General features: G+C 38.0%; 1 long non-coding RNA gene across 1 annotated transcript; it reads right to left on the reverse strand.

Moving 5' to 3' along the window:
- Positions 1-222: 222 nt before the first annotated feature.
- LOC120099595 (uncharacterized) lies at positions 223-20,640 on the reverse strand. The gene is made up of 3 exons (XR_005498729.2): positions 20,517-20,640; positions 3,028-5,171; positions 223-1,871 (listed from the first exon to the last, which is right to left on the reverse strand). It is a non-coding gene; the product is annotated as an uncharacterized LOC120099595 (long non-coding RNA).
- Between the last annotated feature and the right edge of the window lie 27 nt (positions 20,641-20,667).

Raw genomic sequence — 20,667 nt, forward strand, 5'->3', positions numbered from 1 at the left:
AGTAAAAGCAAATCTTTCACTATCCCTTGCACAAAGAGATATGGAGAAAAAAGAATCTTTTATATCAATCAGTACAACAGGCCAACAGTCTGGCAGAGAGTATAAAAGAGGAAGCCCACATTGCACTGGGCCCTTGATTTGCATCTGTTGATTAATAACTTGTAAATCATGCAGCAGTCTTCATTTCCCTGACTTCTTTTTAATCACAAATATTGGGATATTCCAAGGTAATACTTATGGTTTTATATGCTTTGTAGCCAGCTTTAGCTGTGGCAAGCTTCTCAGAAGAAAGCAGTCCCTGAGGTACCCAAACCAGCTCCTCTGTTTTCCAGGTAATGGGAACCATTCCTCAGCGGCCCCAAGGAAAAACCCAGGTCCTGATTACTTTCTCTCTGTTGGGCAGTTATATGGCTAGTCCTACCCTGCAGGTATTTCCCTATTCCTTAACCCGGAAAATAGCCCATATGGTTCATAATCTTTTGTGAAGTTTCAGAATACACAGTGGTAAATTTGAAACCCATATCTTTCAGCAAATCTCTCCCCCAAATGGAAATGGTCAAAACCAACACATAGGGTTGCATAACTCCAGAATGCCCTTCCTGATCTCTCCAACTCAATTGTCTTGCACTCATATCAGGAGCTCTTGGATAACTGAGACCTTGTAATGTTTGAGATAAGGCCTGTACTGGCCATCCAGAGGGCCAATCCCTCTTAGATATTATACTTCTATCGGCCCCTGTATCCAACAGTCCTAGGATCCTTTTACCATCTACCCTTAGCTCCATAACTGGGCATTGGTTTAAACCCAAGGCTAAAAATGTAATGTCGGAGCCTGTGGAACTAAAATCATTCTCTCCCCTCTCTTTAGAATGGGCTACAACCCTTTCATGAAGGCTAGGAAAAGTAATAGTTGGACTACTCTGTCCACAGGGAAAATGGCAGTAATCCCTATCGGTGATTCTACAATGATCTTGACTACCCCGGTATAGTCTGGGTCAATAACTCCTGGATGGACATGTAGTCCTCTTAAAGCTGTAGATGATCTCCCTATAAGTAACCCTACTTTGCCAGGTTCAAGGGGTCCGTTAAAATCCGTTTCTATCAACTGGAACCGCATCCAAGGTGTTAGTATAAGTCTGGGAGTAGAGCAGAGGTCCAGTCCTGTGGAGCCCTTAGTGACTCTCCTTGGCCCCTCGGATGGCAAAGGAACAGCCATCGCTTGTGACTCTGTTCTACATCCTGATTCTCAACTGGCCCATATACTTGTGGGCCCTGGGGTCATGGACCCTTCTGTCCATTTTTTGGACATGCTCCAGCAAAATCCGAGCTAAGAGGCTGCCCATTGATGTCTTTTCCTGAGTGGCACTCATGAGCCCAATGGTTCCCCTTTTTTCACTTGGGGCACAGCCCTTGTTGTCTTGGGCGTTGTCCACTTCCTGTACTGAATAGTCTTATCCTTTCCTGACATTGCCTTTTTAGGCACTCCTGTTGACCACACTTAACACACACTCCTGAGCTTCCTCCTTTTCTCTGCGTCATCTGCATAACAGCAGTCACAAGTACAGCATTAGTCAAAGGTCCCCCTATTTCTCTACAGACCTTCATCCAAGCCTCAAGGCCCTTGTTCTTGTAAGGAGTGATAGCGGATCGACATTCCTTTGTGCACTGTTCATAGTCCAACTGTTTAATCAGGGGCATAGCAGTATCGGGGTCTCCAAAGAGTCTCCCTGCTGCTTCCACTAATCGCGCTACAAAGTCAGAGAATGCTCCATAGGTTCGTGAAGGGCCTTGGTGAGGTTTCCACTCACTTCTCGCTTATTAGGTAAGGATTTTCATGCCTTTGTTGAAACTTCATTAATCTGCTGGTAAACCTGTCGTGGATACAATGTCTGAGTATTGGCAAAGCGTCCCTGACCCAGCAACATATCTCTATCCCAGTCAGCCTGGCCTCCCCCTGCTGCAAACTTGGTGGCAGCGTGTTCATTAGCAAACTCAATAAGAAAAGCTTTCCTGTCCAAATACTGTCCCAGACTAAGACAGGCCCAAGCAAGGTTAGTCCAATCACTAGGAGTCATAAAAAAATATGTGTGCTATGGTAACATGAGCTATGGTAAATGAGGCCATAATCCCATATTCCTAACTAATTCCGCCAGGGACTTGATCACCTTGAAGTCTAAAGACTCGTGATACTTTTGTTGTTTAACATCCACCTAAACAGGATAGGGCAGAAGTAGTTCTGTGCGGACTGCCTTCCACACTTCTGGGCAGAAAGTAGGCCCCTAGATTCTACTTCCCCCTTCTACAGGATTAAATGGAGGAGGAACAGATGGGTGTCGTCCTCGGGGCTAAACCTCCGTTTTACACTTACTTCCCCCTTCCCTATGCTTTGACCTTAAAGTCTATCTTTTCACTTCTCCTATTAATTCCTGTAACTCATCCTCCATCTCTTTGCCTGTATCTGATCTTTCCGTATCCGTTTCTTTCTTACTTCTTGCTTTTCAGATCTTTTTTCCTGGAGCATTTCAAGAGCCACATGTTCCTTTTCTAAGGCTTCCTGACAGCACCTCTGATTATCCAAGCAACAACACAGTAGACGCCAAACTTGGCGAACTCCTGGTTTTAAGATACATTGGGACCATTCAAGGTCTAAGTCCTCGCCTAGCTTGTCCCAACAAGCAACAGAAAGATTACCCAAGACTGTGAACCAGGGTGCAATGATATTATATTCACTCAGAAAACTCTCTATGGTGCTCCTTTTCAACTTCAACTTTCTTGATATAAACAGCTCCAGAAGAGCCAGAAAAGTTGGGTGGATTGTGAATTTCCCATCACAGCAATAGGCAAAAATGATTCCTAAATGAAAAAGGAGGTTTATAAGCAGCCACAAAATAAGAAGGATGAAAAAGTCCATCAACAACAAGGCTGCCTGTTTTTTCCTTCGGTTCACTACTACTGCGAACTTTCTTGCTCACTAACCTGAAACTTTATAGCCGCTAATTTCCCATGGTCCTCATTGTCCCACCTTACCTTGGGAACTTTTCCACCTCTGCCCTGTCTGCGAGAAGTTCTGATCTCCATCCCTGTAGGGCCCACTTGTCACGCCCGACCTCGACCAGCAAGGAAGACAGGAACAGTGAAGATATTCTTCAAGCAGTTTTACTCAGGAACCTTGATACAATCTTCTGACACAGGAAATGCACCACATTTAAATAGCTAGTACTAGCCAATACTAGCAAGCCACATGGGGACAGCAGATAGGATGTACTAAGCATAAGTTACCAGGCCAAGCAGGAACAGCCAAATAAGGACTTGTTTTTCTCAAGGACTTGTTTTCTCAATGAGTAGAAGAGGGAAACTGGACTTTTTTTTCTCAATGAGGAGATGGCTGAAACCATACTTGTTTTTCACAAGAAGCAGAAGGCGGAAACCGGTGTGATTCCCAGGAGCGGGACCTTGCCACTTCCTACATGGAAGAAGCTGCTTACCTGAGAGGAGCTGGGAAACAGTCAGCAAGAATTTGATATTGGTCCACCACCTGATCCCTTGCTGAGAACAAAGTCCCCTCTTCACAGCCTGAAAACTGGGTAAGCAGGCATAGCTAACAAGCCAATACAGTTGTGTAAACGTTTGTCCATATACAGGGTATAAAGGGAGAGCATTTCATTTCATTGACTAAGTTGAATATAAACCCTGTCCACTATATTCTTATCACATGCAAGGAAACTTTGGTGGATTTTGTCTATCCTGGGGTCCTCAAAGATCACTTCGGACTCTCAATGCCATTTCATCCATGAATTGACCCTTAAGATAACTGAGGGAGTCAGAGAAAGCCACAGACAAGAATATTCTACATTGTAGAGATCAAGGCCTTCTCATAAGAAACACTTCCTTGTAGCTGTGAATTCAGCAGAGAAGCAAATTGCAACCAATGCTTGATAAGGCAGCTGATATCTGGTAAACAGGCTCGATGACTAACTATTCTATTGGAGAAAGAAAGCATCAAATGTTAGCATGAGATAAAAAAAAAGACTTAAAACTGAGTCAGAACTCTGATATGTAGCAGTAATTGTTCCCAGTGAGGGTCACAAATAACATGAAGGGTATTTGTTTGAGCAAGAGTTACCAGATCTGCTGTAGCCTCAGATTTCATATTTACTTGAAAATCTGTCACAGCAAACTATATTGATATCATACACTAGTCCAGAGAGACCATATGCAAAAGTATATAATTCCTTCTGAAATACAGTGTTGAAAATACTGCACATCACACATTTGTATGTGAGGCTAAAATTAATGTTCTACATAGATGAAAGCATTCACTCAATCATTATCTTAGTAACTTGTTTTGTTTTTGTTTTTGTTTTTGTTTTTTTGGTCTTTCGTTTGGAAAATGGCTGAATATTCTTCAGTTCCACACATGAACTCAACTGACTCTTCCTCAGACTGTATACATAGTGGACATCTGAGTAGAAATTGACATTTTTAGCCAGGTGGGTCTCCCCATGGACCTTTTTGGGCATGAATAAGCATGCATAGATATTTTAGCTAAGGGATTCATGTAGTAGCCTAAATATTACAGGTTCCTTCTGCTGTAAATAATAATCTTTTACACAAGTGAGGGAAGGTGTATCGAAGGCTGTGTATCAAACGTTGTAGTTATTAGACCATCTGTAGATGATAATATATCAAGATGAATCCCTTAGGATTACACACATTGATCTAGAAATACCCACACGATTCCAATCCAGGACAAGCAATCACTTGGCTTGGAAATTTACAGAAATATAATTCTGTGCAGCTATGTGGAGTATTAATAGATTATGAGAAACCACCTAAAAAGCAAATGCATATGTACAAGATGCTATTCAAAAATTATCCAGAGGCAGTTTGGCAACCTATATTCAGCACAAAGAGATTGATTCTTCACTTCATAGATTCTGATCAGATCAAAAAAGATTCTCCTTGCTGCTTCCACTAAACGGGCTACAAAGTCAGAGAATGGCTCCATAGGTCCTTGAAGGATCTTGGTGAGTATTGAGAAAACTATATGAGAACTCACTTGTGTATCAAATGACTGTACAGCTAGGTAGTCACAGCAATCATGACATTCTGAAGCATAGCCGAAAGTTGCCAACGATGTACGGAGTGCATTTAGCTGATGAGGTCTTACCCTGAAACTCAAATTTCCAAAATACCAGTTAGGCTTTAATTATATAACAGTAAATACTTAATGAGTTTTGGGGCAAAATTCTAATCTAAAGACTCCAAAAATTATTTATCAATCAGTTCTTAATCCCCATGGAGAGATTAATGGTAGATATAATGAATTTAATCTGTACCCCAGAGGTATAAATGATTGCTGCACTTTGAAGTGATTTGTTATGTTAAAGAGACATGCAAAACAAAGGATGTCATGCTATCTTTGACCACATTTGTTCTCTAACATGTAGCACGAGTTACTGTGGAATGACCTAGACACACACATACACATATCCTACAATTAATTTACTTGCTCTGTGCTGTGTGTTGTATGCTGGATTTATTCAAGTTAGGAAGTATATATTACACAAGTAATTTAAACCCAATATCAATTAAAAGAATTCAGAATTCCTATTGTGAATGCTATCATAGATGAGTTAATCCAGATCAAAAAGGAAAAATGAGTTACATATTCACTTTAATCTGAATGTTAATTCTCTAAACTGTGTATTTGTATGATCAGATTAGTGTAAGTGTCTAGTGAACCAGACTGTCCATATTTTGACAAGTGGAAACCTAATGGAGTAGAAAGACATTTTTTAAAAATTTTTATCAATTAACTAAATATTTGCTATAGTTAAAAGGGCAGAAGATAAATTATTGAATGGGTTTATCCATGTGAAATTCGAATAATAAGTAAGTCACAACAATTTTGGATTTCAACTTTCAGTAAACCTATGTTGCAAATAATGACTGTATAGTCATTAAGGAGAAAGATGTGAACATCTCTGTTGGAAACATACATATATTGTAACTATTAGAAGTGTAAAATAATCATGTATTTGTTTACATTTCAAAGTCATTTCCCAAACAGGTCTTTCTTTCTTGAGTTCCCCAAGCCTTTCCGATGCTCTTTTTTTCTACAATGGTCCTCCTCCATCTACATGCCCACTTCCACTTTAGACATCTACCATCCCCCTTCTCTGGGATATGACGTTTCTACACGACCAATTGCCTTCCTTTCCAGAGATCGCAGATGAGACAGTTGTCTTCTCCATATGCTTTGCTATCTATATAGCAGTATCCATGTACTGGCCAAGTATACATTCATTGGTAAATTTCCTGAGACTCTGAAGGGGAAACTTAATTGATAATGTTGTTTTTCATAATGGTTTCCAATCCCCTTAAGATCCTTTTGGCATTCGACTAACTCATCTTATGTAGCTGTCAGTTTCTGTCAAATGTTTAGCTGTATCAGCATCTGTCTCAGTCAGGTGATGGCAGAGCCCCTCAGAGGACAGACATATTAGGGTCTTATCTGCAAGCACATCTTGACATCAGGAATAGTTCGAGGATTTAAGGTCTGTGGATGAAATGATTCTTTTGGTAGGGTAGATTCTGAAGGGCCTTACTTCATTCTCTGCTCTTTCTTTTTTTTTAATTTTTTTAGGCCTTGTATATTTATAAGTTAAAAATGTTGAGCTTCGGCTGGGGATTTAGCTCAGTGGTAGAGCGCTTACCTAGGAAGCACAAGGCCCTGGGTTCGGTCCCCAGCTCCGAAAAAAAGAACCAAAAAAAAATGTTGAGCTTCATGAGCAGCACCATAGCTTCACTAGGTTCATGAATAGATATAATAGGCAGTCTCTAGTGGTTCTATCTCTTGGCTGCATGTTATTTAAACTATTATCATCCCAGTAGGTGTATGGGAGCCTTTTGCATTCCTGATATCTGGGACTTTACTGGGGATACCCAAGTTCACCACCCACCATTGATGATTATTTTTATTTATTCCACTTTTCCTCTAGATTTCTCTCTTGTCTCTTTTCATTGTTGCTACCCCCCCATTTTGTCCATCCTTCTCTACCTCTAGCTAGGTCCCTCCTTCCCTCTGCCTTCTAAGTTTGTTGCAAGCATCCACAATTGGATTTCTTTCATGTTACCCTCCATGTGATAAAGGATTTGAATAGTGGGTATTCTGACTTTGTGGCTAACATCCAATTGTCCCTAAGTACATCCCATGATATGACCTTTTCGATCTCTGATACTTCACTATTTTCCAGTTCCTTCCCTTTGTGTACAGTGTTCTTGGTGTCCTCATTTTTAATACCTGAGTTGTGTTCCTTTGTTTTATTATAGCACATGTTTTCTATTTATTCCTCAGTGGAGATGACATATATCATGATTGGTTCCAGCATTTGATTAATATGAGTAAGCCTGCTTTGAACATGTTCAAGCACATGTCCTTGTTATATGTGGATCAAGTGTGGGTATATGTGTTGAAGTGAGTGGTAAAGCTGGGTCTTCAGGTAAAGCTAGTTGCAATTATCTCTGAACCTCCACCTTGATATCAGAAGTGTCTCTACAGCTACTAATCCCCCCAGCAGTGGAGGAGTGTTCCACTTTGTCTACATCTTAGCCCATCCTGCTACTGCATCAGTTTTTTATCTTAGTCATTCTGATTTGTGTAATGTAGAATCTCTGGTTCATTTTGATTTGCTTTTTTCTCATAACTATGGATGTTGAACTTTTCTTGATAAGTTTCTCAGCTATTGAGTTACATCATTTGAGAATTCTTGGTTTAGCTCTCTAACCCCTTTTAAAAGTTTGGATATTTGGTTGTCTGAGGAAGTAAGGAAGGGAGTGTCAATGTGGAGGGGACAACCAATAAAAAACGGGAGTGGGAGAGGTTAGGGGTGATGGACAGGAACCCAGGAAAGATAAAAATATTTGAAGTACAAATGAGAAATATCTTATTTAATGAAAATGAAAAAAAGATTATACTTTCACTTCTGAAATCTTAGTGTTGAGTAAATACAGCTTTTGAGATTTTAAAACATTTATTTCCTATGTAAATTAAAATTGTATGTGCACATGGAATACAAGTGCTCAGTACTATATTATCTAGTTATGAAGCCTGAGAATTAAACTTATATGTTCTATAACTGTCTTTTAGAATATTTTTAGGAACTTATTTTAATTATTTCTAAACCTATTTGAGCCTGACACTTTTTTATTGACTATGTCCAATTGTTTTTAGAAAGATACAGAAAAGATACTTAATCTTTTCACAAACATTGTCACATATATTTCAGCACTGACTCAATACGAATTAGGGTGGATATTATAAGATATTATTAACCTACTGTTTTCATATAAGCAAATTCTATACCTATTCTTTTATTGGATCTTTTTACTTGTTTTAGTAGGAAATATCAAAATATACATTTGCATCCCAGTATCATTTACTTGAAAATATTAATTTCATTGATTGTAATATGGCCCAGATGCAGTGGAAAATGGGAGAAATGTGAGGACTGCTGAGAAGTGTATGGTCTCCTCTTTGTTAAGCTTGGCATATATCAAAATCAGAGAGGTAGAGTGACTGATGCTGATATGTAAAAATGAAGTATAACAAATGGTGTATGTATTGTGAAAATGATAAGCAGTCTTCATATTTAAGATTTTTAATATTTAAATGGAAATTATTTTAGATTCCTTTATATGGATGTCCTTCTGAGGAGATTATTGGGTCTTAGTATCCAATGCCCAGAAATATGATACCCTGATCTGCTTATTATTTTAAATTAATTACAACTGGAGTAGCTAAATGCTGGAAGAAGATTTGTCCAGTATACTCCTGTCTGTTTAAAGATTGGATATTCAAGGGGCTGGGGATTTAGCTCAGTGGTAGAGCGCTTACCTAGGAAGCGCAAGGCCCTGGGTTCGGTCCCCAGCTCCGAAAAAAAAAGAACCAAAAAAAAAAAAGATTGGATATTCAAAAGATGAAAAGAGTTATCTTTGGTTACTTTATTGAATTTTCTTTAATGAAATGAATGTTTTCAAAAAGAAATATTAAAGAATATAGCCATACTTGAACAGATTTTTGTCACAGGTTATTGTTAGTGTTCTCACTCTGTGTAATTTCACTATAGAGTCATGCAATATTGTTTAGTATATTTGTGATACTCATCCCATTAAATCATCCACTAATCTTCAGCATGTTCAAACTGATAACATCCAAATGTAACCTGTACCAAAATTCCACTTTATTTCCTTTTCTGCCCTATTACACTTTGATGTCATTTTTTTCTAGCATCAGCCATGGATTTATCAATAAACCTGCTTTTGTAGTTTATTCAGAATCACTTGTAAATATTCTTCAACAACTTTCATTCAATGTGAAAGTTCAGGTCTTTCACAATTTTTGTTTAAAATTGCATGAAGCACTTCTCTGCAGGAGGTCTTCTCCAAGCTCTGCTTTCTCTTCCAGAAGTGTTCTTCCTATGCTTCATGTCACATAGACAGCTTTCAGTATTAAGTCTGAGTAGAACTAGAACTTTGTAACAACTTTGTTTTTCTTGTCTAAAGTTTCAATGGAACAAACTGTTGGTGGAAAATTTATTGGCGAAAATAGATCATTTTATAATCTCTTTTAAAGAGCAATTATAAAATGGTTGACGTTGAAAATAGCACTGAAAACACGGAAGGGGTAGTGATCACATTTGTGACAGAGAAATAATAGTTACCTGTATGAGAGCAATGTTAGTAAAGATAAAAAATGATGGATCATGATTAATTTTCATGATAGCACATGAGGATCTCTAAGAGACTTAAATATAGTGACAAGGTTTTAGGTAGAATGCAGAGCAGTGTGGAAAGTAGCTGAAGATTTGCAAGTAGAGAGAATGTATGATGTTAGGCCTTTAAGTAACAAAGACGAAATGATGGGAGAATTAGACAGATTAATGTAAAGGAACCTAATTATTTCATCTCTGTTAATTATCTGAGGGGAAGCGTCAAATAATCATTTTATTTTAAAATTATGGCTGATAAATATTCCTTTAGGTATTAAGATAGGAACATAATTCACATTAAAATTTTGCTTCATATAAGAAGATATTTTTACTTTTTAATAATTATTTCATGATTTATGATTCTGAGTATGTGACATTAGTCTACTTATCATTTGTGATCTTTCATGTATGTAAATATGTATGTATGTATCTATCTATTACACTGATCTATCACATATAGCAATCAATTTGTTATATTTTCTAACTCACATAGGTCCTTTAGTATCCTGAAATTATATCACATGATGTAAAAGCTAATTAGTTAGGTCTCATGCTAAAACACATATACAGTCACATTACCAAACTAAATCTTTGTGTTTTATGAAATAGATGAAGAAAATTGATAGTATAAATATTAATTACCTAGCTTGAATCTATTTTCTGAACTGTAACTTTAAATGAATCAAAATTTATGAAAAAGCTTTTAAAATTCTTGAGTACTAATGTATATATGTGAAAAGTTTCATAAAATTAGAAAGTAGAGTACATTTTTATGTTACATAAATATATATATATAAACACATATACACATACATACACTATATATATATACACATACATATATATGTGTGTGTCCACCTACACATATATACATATATACATATAAAAACATATATACATATGTTCTTACGTACACATACACAATTAGACACACACACACACATATATATATAAACAAATATAAATATGTCCTTATATACACATACACATATACAAATGTATGCACATATACATATATACATACATACATTCTTTTACAAACCAAAAACTGCGTTTGAAAGAATTTGCCTAGGCATAATGTATATGGTTTTCCCAAATAAGAGAAAAATGATGTTATTGTCAAATGAATCTGTTTGAGTATTCATTTCTGCTTTTTTAACATGATGATGGTTCTACAAATCTGACTTTTGGTACTTGGAGATTATATGTACTACTCTAATTCATTCATGCTCTTCATCCACAAATAAGTGATTACTTATTATGTTTCCAGTACAATGTCTAGAAAATAGGTTTATATCTTCCTGGTTGCTGGCGCTGCAGAGGCCGTGGGCAGCACCCCACGAGGGAACTTGAGCCTCGGGACTACAGGTAAGACCAACTTTTCTGCTGCAAGAAAGCTGCCTGGTGAGCTCGGGACACACGGAGGCAGAATTCCTCTAGGACCGGGCACGTCCTGTGTTTACCGGAAGTCCCACACCCGCGGATCCCGGCCTGTAGCAGGTCTCGGCTCCCAGACCCCGTGAGAAAGAGACCCAACCGCTTGGTCAGGTGGGCACTCCTGAGGCTGCAGAGCGGAAGAGACCAACATCACTGCTCACCCCTGCCCACATCCCTGGCCCAAGAGGAAACTGTATAAGGCCTCTGGGAGGGCCCAGGAGCGGCAGGACCCCTGCCTGAGACACCACCAGAACCTGAAGGAAACAGACCGGATAAACAGTTCACTGCACCCAAATCCTGTGGGAGGGAGAGCTAAACTTTCAGAGAGGCAGACAAGCCTGGGAAACCAGAAGAGACTGTTATCTAAACAAACATCTCCGACGCCAGAGGAAAACACCAATGGCCATCTGGAACCCTGGTGCACTGAAGCTCCCGGAAGGGGCGGCGCATATCTTCCAGGTTGCTGCCTCTGCAGAGAGCCCGTGGGCAGAACCCCACAAGCGAACTTGAGCCTCGGGACCACAGGTAAAACCAACTTGTACGCTGCAAGAAAGCTGCCTGGTGAACTCAAGACACAGGCCCACAGGAACAGCTGAAGACCTGTACAGAGGAAAAACTACACACACGAAAGCAGAACACTCTGTCCCCATAACTGACTGAAAGAGAGGTAAACAGGTCTACAGCACTCCTGACACACAGGCTTATAGGACAGTCTAGCCACTGTCAGAAATAGCAGAACAAAGTAACACTAGAGATAATCTGATGGCGAGAGGCAAGCGCAGGAACCCAAGCAACAGAAACCAAGACTACATGGCATCATCGGAGCCCAATTCTCCCACCAAAACAAACATGGAATATCCAAACACACCAGAAAAGCAAGATCTAGTTTCAAAATCATATTTGATCATGATGCTGGAGGACTTCAAGAAAGATGTGAAGAACTACCTTAGGGAAACACAGGAAAACATTAGTAAACAAGTAGAAGCCTACAGAAAGGAATCGCAAAAATCCCTGAAAGAATCGCGAAAATCCCTGAAAGAATTCCAGGAAAACACAATCAAACAGTTGAAGGAATTAAAAATGGAAATAGAAGCAATCAAGAAAGAACACATGGAAACAACCCTGGATATAGAACACCAAAAGAAGAGACAAGGAGCTGTAGATACAAGCTTCAGCAACAGAATACAAGAGATGGAAGAGAGAATCTCAGGAGCAGAAGATTCCATAGAAATCATTGACTCAACTGTCAAAGATAATGTAAAGAGGAAAAAGCTACTGGTCCAAAACATACAGGAAATCCAGAACTCAATGAGAAGATGAAACCTAAGGATAATAGGTAGAGAAGAGAGTGAAGACTCCCAGCTCAAAGGACCAGTAAATATCTTCAACAAAATCATAGAAGAAAATTTCCCTAACCTAAAAAATGAGATACCCATAGACATACAAGAAGCCTACAGAACTCCAAATAGATTGGACCAGAAAAGAAATACCTCCCGTTAAATAATTGTCAAAACACCAAACGCACAAAATAAAGAGAGATTATTAAAAGCAGTAAGGGAAAAAGGTCAAGTAACATATAAAGGCAGACCTATCAGAATGACACCAGACTTCTCGCCAGAAACTATGAAGGCCAGAAGATCCTGGACTGATGTCATACAGACCCTAAGAGAACACAAATGCCAGGCCAGGTTACTGTATCCTGCAAAACTTTCAATTAACATAGATGGAGAAACCAAGATATTCCATGACAAAACCAAATTTGCACAATATCTTTCTACAAATCCAGCACTACAAAGGATAATAAATGGTAAAGCCCAACATAAGGAGGCAAGCTATACCCTAGAAGAAGCAAGAAAATAATCGTCTTGGCAACAAAACAAAGAGAATGAAAGCACACAAACATAACCTCACATCCAAATATGAATATAACGGGAAGCAATAATCACTATTCCTTAATATCTCTCAACATCAATGGCCTCAACTCCCCAATTAAAAGAAATAGATTAACAAACTGGATACGCAACAAGGACCCTGCATTCTGCTGCCTACAGGAAACACACCTCAGAGACAAAGACAGACACTACCTCAGAGTGAAAGGCTGGAAAACAACTTTCCAAGCAAATGGTCAGAAGAAGCAAGCTGGAGTAGCAATTCTAATATCAAATAAAATCAATTTCCAACTAAAAGTCATCAAAAAAGATAAGGAAGGACACTTCATATTCATCAAAGGAAAAATCAATTAAGATGAACTCTCAATCCTAAATATCTATGCCCCAAATACAAGGGCACCTACATACGTAAAAGAAACCGTACTAAAGCTCAAAACACACATTGCACCTCACACAATAATAGTGGGAGATTTCAACACCCCACTCTCATCAATGGACAGATCATGGAAACAGAAATTAAATAGTGATGTAGACAGACTAAGAGAAGTCATGAGCCAAATGGACTTAACGGATATTTATAGAACATTCTATCCTAAAGCAAAAGGATATACCTTCTTCTCAGCTCCTCATGGTACTTTCTCCAAAATTGACCATATAATTGGTCAAAAAACGGGCCTCAACAGGTACAGAAAGATAGAAATAATCCCATGCGTGTTATCGGACCACCACGGCCTAAAACTGGTCTTCAATAAGGGAAAAATGCCCACATATACGTGGAAATTGAACAATGCTCTACTCAATTATAACCTGGTCAAGGAAGAAATAAAGAAAGAAATTAACAACTTTTTAGAATTTAATGAAAATGAAGGTACAACATACCCAAAATTATGGGACACAATGAAAGCTGTGCTAAGAGGAAAACTCATAGCGCTGAGTGACTGCAGAAAGAAACAGGAAAGAGCATATGTCCGCAGCTTGACAGCACACCTACAAGCTCTAGAACAAAAAAAAAGCAAATACACCCAGGAGGAGTAGAAGGCAGGAAATAATCAAACTCAGAGCTGAAATCAACCATGTAGAAACAAAAAGGACCATAGAAAGAATCAACAGAACCAAAAGTTGGTTCTTTGAGAAAATCAACAAGATAGATAAACCCTTAGCCAGACTAATGAGAGGACACAGAGAGTGTGTCCAAATTAACAAAATCAGAAATGAAAAGGGAGACATAACTACAGATTCAGAGGAAATACAAAAAATCATCAGATCTTACTATAAAAACCTATATTCAACAAAACTTGAAAATCTTCAGGAAATGGACAATTTCCTAGACAAATACCAGGCACTGAAGTTAAATCAGGAACAGATAAACCAGTTAAACAACCCCATAACTCCTAAGGAAATAGAAGCAGTCATTAAAGGTCTCACAACCAAAAAGAACCCAGGTCCAGACGGGTTTAGTGCAGAATTATATCAAAACGTAATAGAAGACCTCATACCAATTTTATCCAAACTATTCCACAAAATTGAAACAGATGGATCACTACCGAATACCTTCTACGAAGCCACAATTACTCTTATACCTAAACCGCACAAAGACATAACAAAGAAAGAGAACTTCAGACCAATTTCCCTTATGAATATCAACGCAAAAATACTCAATAAAATTGTGGCAAACCGAATTCAAGAGCACATCAAAACAATCATCCACCATGATCAAGTAGGCTTCATGCCAGGCATTCAGGGATGGTTTAATATACGGAAAACCATCAACGTGATCCATTATATGTACAAACTGAAAGAACAGAACCACATGATCATTTCATTAGATGCTGAGAAAGCATTTGACAAAATTCAACACCCCTTCATGATAAATGTCCTGGAAAGAATAGGAACTCAAGGCCCATACCTAAACATAGTAAAAACCATATACTGCAAACCAGTTGCTAACATTAAACTAAATGGAGAGAAACTTGAAGCAATCCCACTAAAATCATGGACTAGACATGGCTGCCCACTCTCTCCCTACTTATTCAATATAGTTCTTGAAGTTCTAGCCAGACCAAAAAGACAACAAAAGGAGATCAAGGGGATACAGATAGGAAAAGAAGAGGTCAACATATCACTATTTGCAGATGATATGATAGTATATTTAAGTGATCCCAAAATTTCCACCAGAGAACTACTAAAGCTGATAAACAACTTCAGCAAAGTGCCTGGGTATAAAATTAACTCAAATAAATCAGTTGCCTTCCTCTATACAGAAGAGAAACAAGCCGAAAGAAATTAGGGAAACGACACAATTCATAATAGATCCAAATAATATAAAGTAAATTGGTGTGACTTTAACAAAAGCAAGTAAAAGATCTGTACAATAAGAACTTCAAGACACTGAGGAAAGAAATTGAAGAAGACCTCAGAAGATGGAAAGATCTTGCATGCTCATGGATTGGCAGGATTAATATAGTAAAAATGGCCGTTTACCAATAGCAATCTACAGATTCAATGCAATCCCCATCAAAATACCAATCCAATTCTTCAAAGAGTTAGACAGAACAATTTGCAAATTCACCTGGAATAACAAAAAACCCAGGATAGCTAAAGCTATCCTCAACAATAAAAGGACTTCAGGGGGAATCACTATCCCTGAACTCAGGCAGTATTACAGAGCAATAGTGATAAAAACTGCATGGTATTGGTACAGAGACAGACAGATAGACCAATGGAATAGAATTGAAGACACAGAAATGAACCCACACACCTATGGTCGCTTGATTTTTGACAAAGGAACCAAAACCGTACAATGGAAAAAAGATAGCATTTTCAGCAAATGGTGCTGGTTCAACTGGAGGGCAACGTGTAGAAGAATGCAGGTCGATCCATGATTATCACCCTGTACAAAGCTTAAGTCCAAGTGGATCAAGGACCTCCACATCAAACCAGACACACTCAAACTAATAGAAGAAAAACTAGGGAAGCATCTGGAACACATGGGCACTGGAAAAAATTTCCTGAACAAAACACCAATGGCTTATGCTCTAAGATCAAGAATCGACAAATGGGATCTCATAAAACTGCAAAGCTTCTGTAAGGCAAAGGACACTGTGGTTAGGACAAAACGGCAACCAACAGATTGGGAAAAGATCTTTACCAATCCTACAACAGATAGAGGCCTTATATCCAAAATGTACAAAGAATTCAAGAAGTTAGACCGCAGGGAAACAAATAACCCTATTAAAAAATGGGGTTCAGAGCTAAACAAAGAATTCACAGCTGAGGAATGCCGAATGGCTGAGAAACACCTAAAGAAATGTTCAACATCTTTAGTCATAAGGGAAATGCAAATCAAAACAACCCTGAGATTTCACCTCACACCAGTGAGAATGGCTAAGATCAAAAACTCAGGTGACAGCAGATGCTGGTGAGGATGTGGAGAAAGAGGAACACTCCTCCATTGTTGGTGGGATTGCAGACTGGTACAACCATTCTGGAAATCAGTCTGGAGGTTCCTCAGAAAATTGGACATTGAACTGCCTGAGGATCCAGCTATACCTCTCTTGGGCATATACCCAAAAGATGCCTCAACATATAAAAGAGACACGTGCTCCACTATGTTCATCGCAGCCTTATTTATAATAGCCAGAAACTGGAAAGAACCCAGATGCCCTTCAACAGAGGAATGGATACAGAAAATGTGGTACATCTACACAATGGAATACTAATCAGCTATCAAAAACAACGAGTTTATGAAATTCGTAGGCAAATGGTTGGAACTGGAAAATATCATCCTGAGTGAGCTAACCCAATCACAGAAAGACATACATGGTATGCACTCATTGATAAGTGGCTATTAGCCCAAATGCTTGAATTACCCTAGATCCCTAGAACAAACGAAACTCAAGACGGATGATCAAAATGTGAATGCTTCACTCCTTCTTTAAATGAGGAAAAAGAATACCCATGGCAGGGAAGGGAGAGGCAAAGATTAAAACAGAGACTGAAGGAACACCCGTTCAGAGCCTGCCCCACATGTGGCCCATACATATTCAGCCACCCACTTAGACAAGATGTATGAAGCAAAGAAGTGAAGACCGATAGGAGCCGGATGTAGATCGATCCTGAGAGACACAGCCAGAATACACCAAATACAGAGGCGAATGCCAGCAGCAAACCACTGAACTGAGAATAGGTCCCCGGTTGAAGGAATCAGAGAAAGAACTGGAAGAGCTTGAAGGGGCTCGAGTTCCCATATGTACAACAATGTCCCCCGTTGAAGGAATCAGAGAAAGAACTGGAAAAGCTTGAAGGGGCTCGAGACCCCAAAAGTACAACAATGTCAAGCAAAGACCTTCCAGGGACTAAGCCACTACCTAAAGACTATACATGGACTGACCCTGGGCTCCAACCTCATAGGTAGCAATGAATAGGTAGTAAGAGCACCAGTGGAAGGGGAAGCCCTGGGTCCTGCTAAGACTGAACCCCCATTTAACTAGACTATGGGGGGAGGGCGGCAATGGGGGGAGGGTTGGGAGGGGAACACCCATAAGGAAGGGGAGGGGGGAGGGGGATGTTTACCCGGAAACCAGGAAAGGGAATAACACTCGAAATGTATGTAAGAAATACTCAAGTTAAAAAAAATAGGTTTATAAAAAATATGTAGTTTCTGCTTTCCTTCAAGGGCTTCACAATCTAGTAATGATATAATCAAATATCATTATTTATTAAGACTATATTCTACATTAAGTATTTCCTCACATTCTATCATTTTGCTCCTCTAAAATTGATTTAGGTATCAGTACACTTCATTTTTTAAATACAAGAAAGAAAAGTGTGAAAAAGTCCCCTGTAAAATCAGGAGTACTGGAGTTAAAATTCAAGTTCACATAATATATTGCTCAAAATCATTTTTAAAAATGTATTATACTTGCTCTCTTGAGTCACCAAGTTCAATAATTTTATTAGTAAAACATAAACCAAAATAAAACCCAAGGGAAATATATTATTAATATACAATTACAAACTGTTTTCCCTCACTTATTACCTTTCATATCTTTACATTTAACATAGAACTAGAAAAAAAAATAAAAACTCTACCACAGATTCCCAACCACCATGGGATAATTGTAAGGAACGGATGGAATTTTATAAATGACAATTTAAATAAAACTGTGAGTTTGTGACCCTGCTGGTAGATGCTTGAAAATACATGTATATTTAGGTTGAGTTTCTACAATATAAACCGGACTAATCCCTACAACTAGATGGCATGTGCATTTTGCCAAACAGGATAGGAAAATTAGAAAACGAGCTCCATATCTTAAACACATTATTTTATAAACTTGCTAGAAAACATTGTATTGATAGTTATCATCTTGACCAAAATCACCGTCAGGCTAGCCCATTCAAAAACAAATTGTTATCACCTTTTGTTAATTAGCTCTATTTTTTTATACAAGGTTAAGAAAAATAATTGCTATTGAGGAAGTTGTTAAGGGTTTCCAGTACCATTGCAGCTCATAGGTTGTAAGTGTTTTTAAATTTTTATATTGGAAACATGGTCAAAGCATCTACACAGTCTTGAATTTTCTTACCTGATCACATATTGGATTACCTGTTTCAACATTAGTAGCAATAACTGTAAAGGATTTGGATAGTCTCAATCCCTCTGAAGACAAAATGATGTACAGGATTACTCAGCTACAGTAATGTATTTGTAGCAGCAGCAAACGTTTCAAACATCTTATATTTTCCAAGGGAACGTTGGCTACACAGACTACGGTAAACAAATAAAGCAGCAGCCACAATGTTTGTGGATCTTCAGTCTCTGCTGATTTCAATTCCCTGAGAGAAGCACAGCATAGAACTTCTCCCTTTCTATGCTACTTATAGAAGCCTGGCTGTTGTACTAGGTTGTGCCACTGCTGCTGTTTCCTGTTTATTATGGCAACTCTACAAAATTGAACTACTAGAGTATTCATGAAATGTTTGCTAATGGAACAAGCTGCCTCTGCTAACCTGTGTAATGAAATTCTGCTATCTAGACAACGCAGATGGGAGTTGATCCAATGAACATTTTTAAACGGGGCCACCACCAATAACCCCAAGGTCCCCATACTTTATTTTTTTTTAACCTTGTGTTGGTGGCGGGCTACAAAAGATGTTAAAACTTTTAAGAGTCATCATCAAACGTTGATATTTGGAACAAATAAAGTTTAGTCTGAAAATTTATCAGCTGTGGTCTGTCCTTTGAGTGTAATATGACTCAGGCCTTTGATGTATGCTGCATGGAAGGACCATGAGAATGCCAAATTAACTGCAAAAAGACAGGTATTTTCTGGTCCTGCATATATAAGTGAGTATAAAGTTTTATCAACACTGGTAAGAAGCAGGAGGTTTGGAGCCTGAGGGGAGAGAGAATGAATGTGGTTACTATGTGTAAAATGCATGGCATCTCAGCTCCATAAATTCAAAGAGATCTCGATAAGAGAGGGAATGAGAGACACACACCAGAGATGCTGAACACTATACCAAAAATGGTACATTAAAAGCATTTTATTTTACTTTTTGTAGGACAGTTAAAAAAGAACCCAAAAGCTATTCTTTTAAATCTTATTTAGCATTAGATAAAAATCTCCTTTATAAGAGAAGATTGACTTTTTTCCAAAGTACTTTGGTAGCTTGAAAGATTCAAAAATGAATTTTGCTTTCTTTTTCCAAAAGCCAATACCAACGTACATGAAGAAAGTCCATCGATAGTGAGAAAGATAATTGCTGCACTTCTTCAATAATCATTTCCTTAGGTAAGTGAAATTTTATCCAAGTGTTTCAGAATTAATCTAACTATGGTCATTTCCATCAGTATATGTACAAGAAACCATGATATAAACAAATGGAGTTCACTGCTAGAGTAAAATCTCATTTAAGTAAACCATATCTGTAAACTCTAGGAACTTTTCCAAGCAATTCCAATTGACATTCTTACACAAATTATTTTTATAATAAATGTAGTAAACAAAATACTCCCATACAAACAGTGATATCTTTGGAGTTAAGTTCACATTAAATTCAAACTTTCTCTCTAGATAGAGTCTTATTACTTAATCTATTATTACTTTGGAGGGAATAAAAGAGAATACAGATTGTGTTGATAGGAGGCAGCAATCAGAAGCATCAACCTCTTTGTGGTAATCTAATAGATATGAATTTCATTTCTTCCATGAATGTTTAAACAAGATTCTTCCCTTTTTATATTCCCAGTCTCTTGATTTGTTTCCCAATATCACAGATTCCATAAGAGTTGGATTAAAAAGTGTTTACTATGTCATGATAATAAACAGTCTTATAAGAAATACTCGTTAATAAAAAATAAAAAATAAATAAAAAATAAACTTAGTCTTAAAAATTGCCTATTTGTTTTTACCTCTGAATAACGAAGTTTGAATCAGATCATGCAACTTGACTCCACAGAGATGTCATGTGTCTCTAATTAGCATTTGCTCACTTTTGTACATATTTCCATGGCTTAGCCAGAGTTTGTATTGCTGTTATGAAATATCATGACCAAAAGAAAA

The sequence above is a fragment of the Rattus norvegicus genome, chromosome Y (assembly GCF_036323735.1).
Source record: "Rattus norvegicus strain BN/NHsdMcwi chromosome Y, GRCr8, whole genome shotgun sequence".
NCBI lineage: Eukaryota > Metazoa > Chordata > Mammalia > Rodentia > Muridae > Rattus > Rattus norvegicus.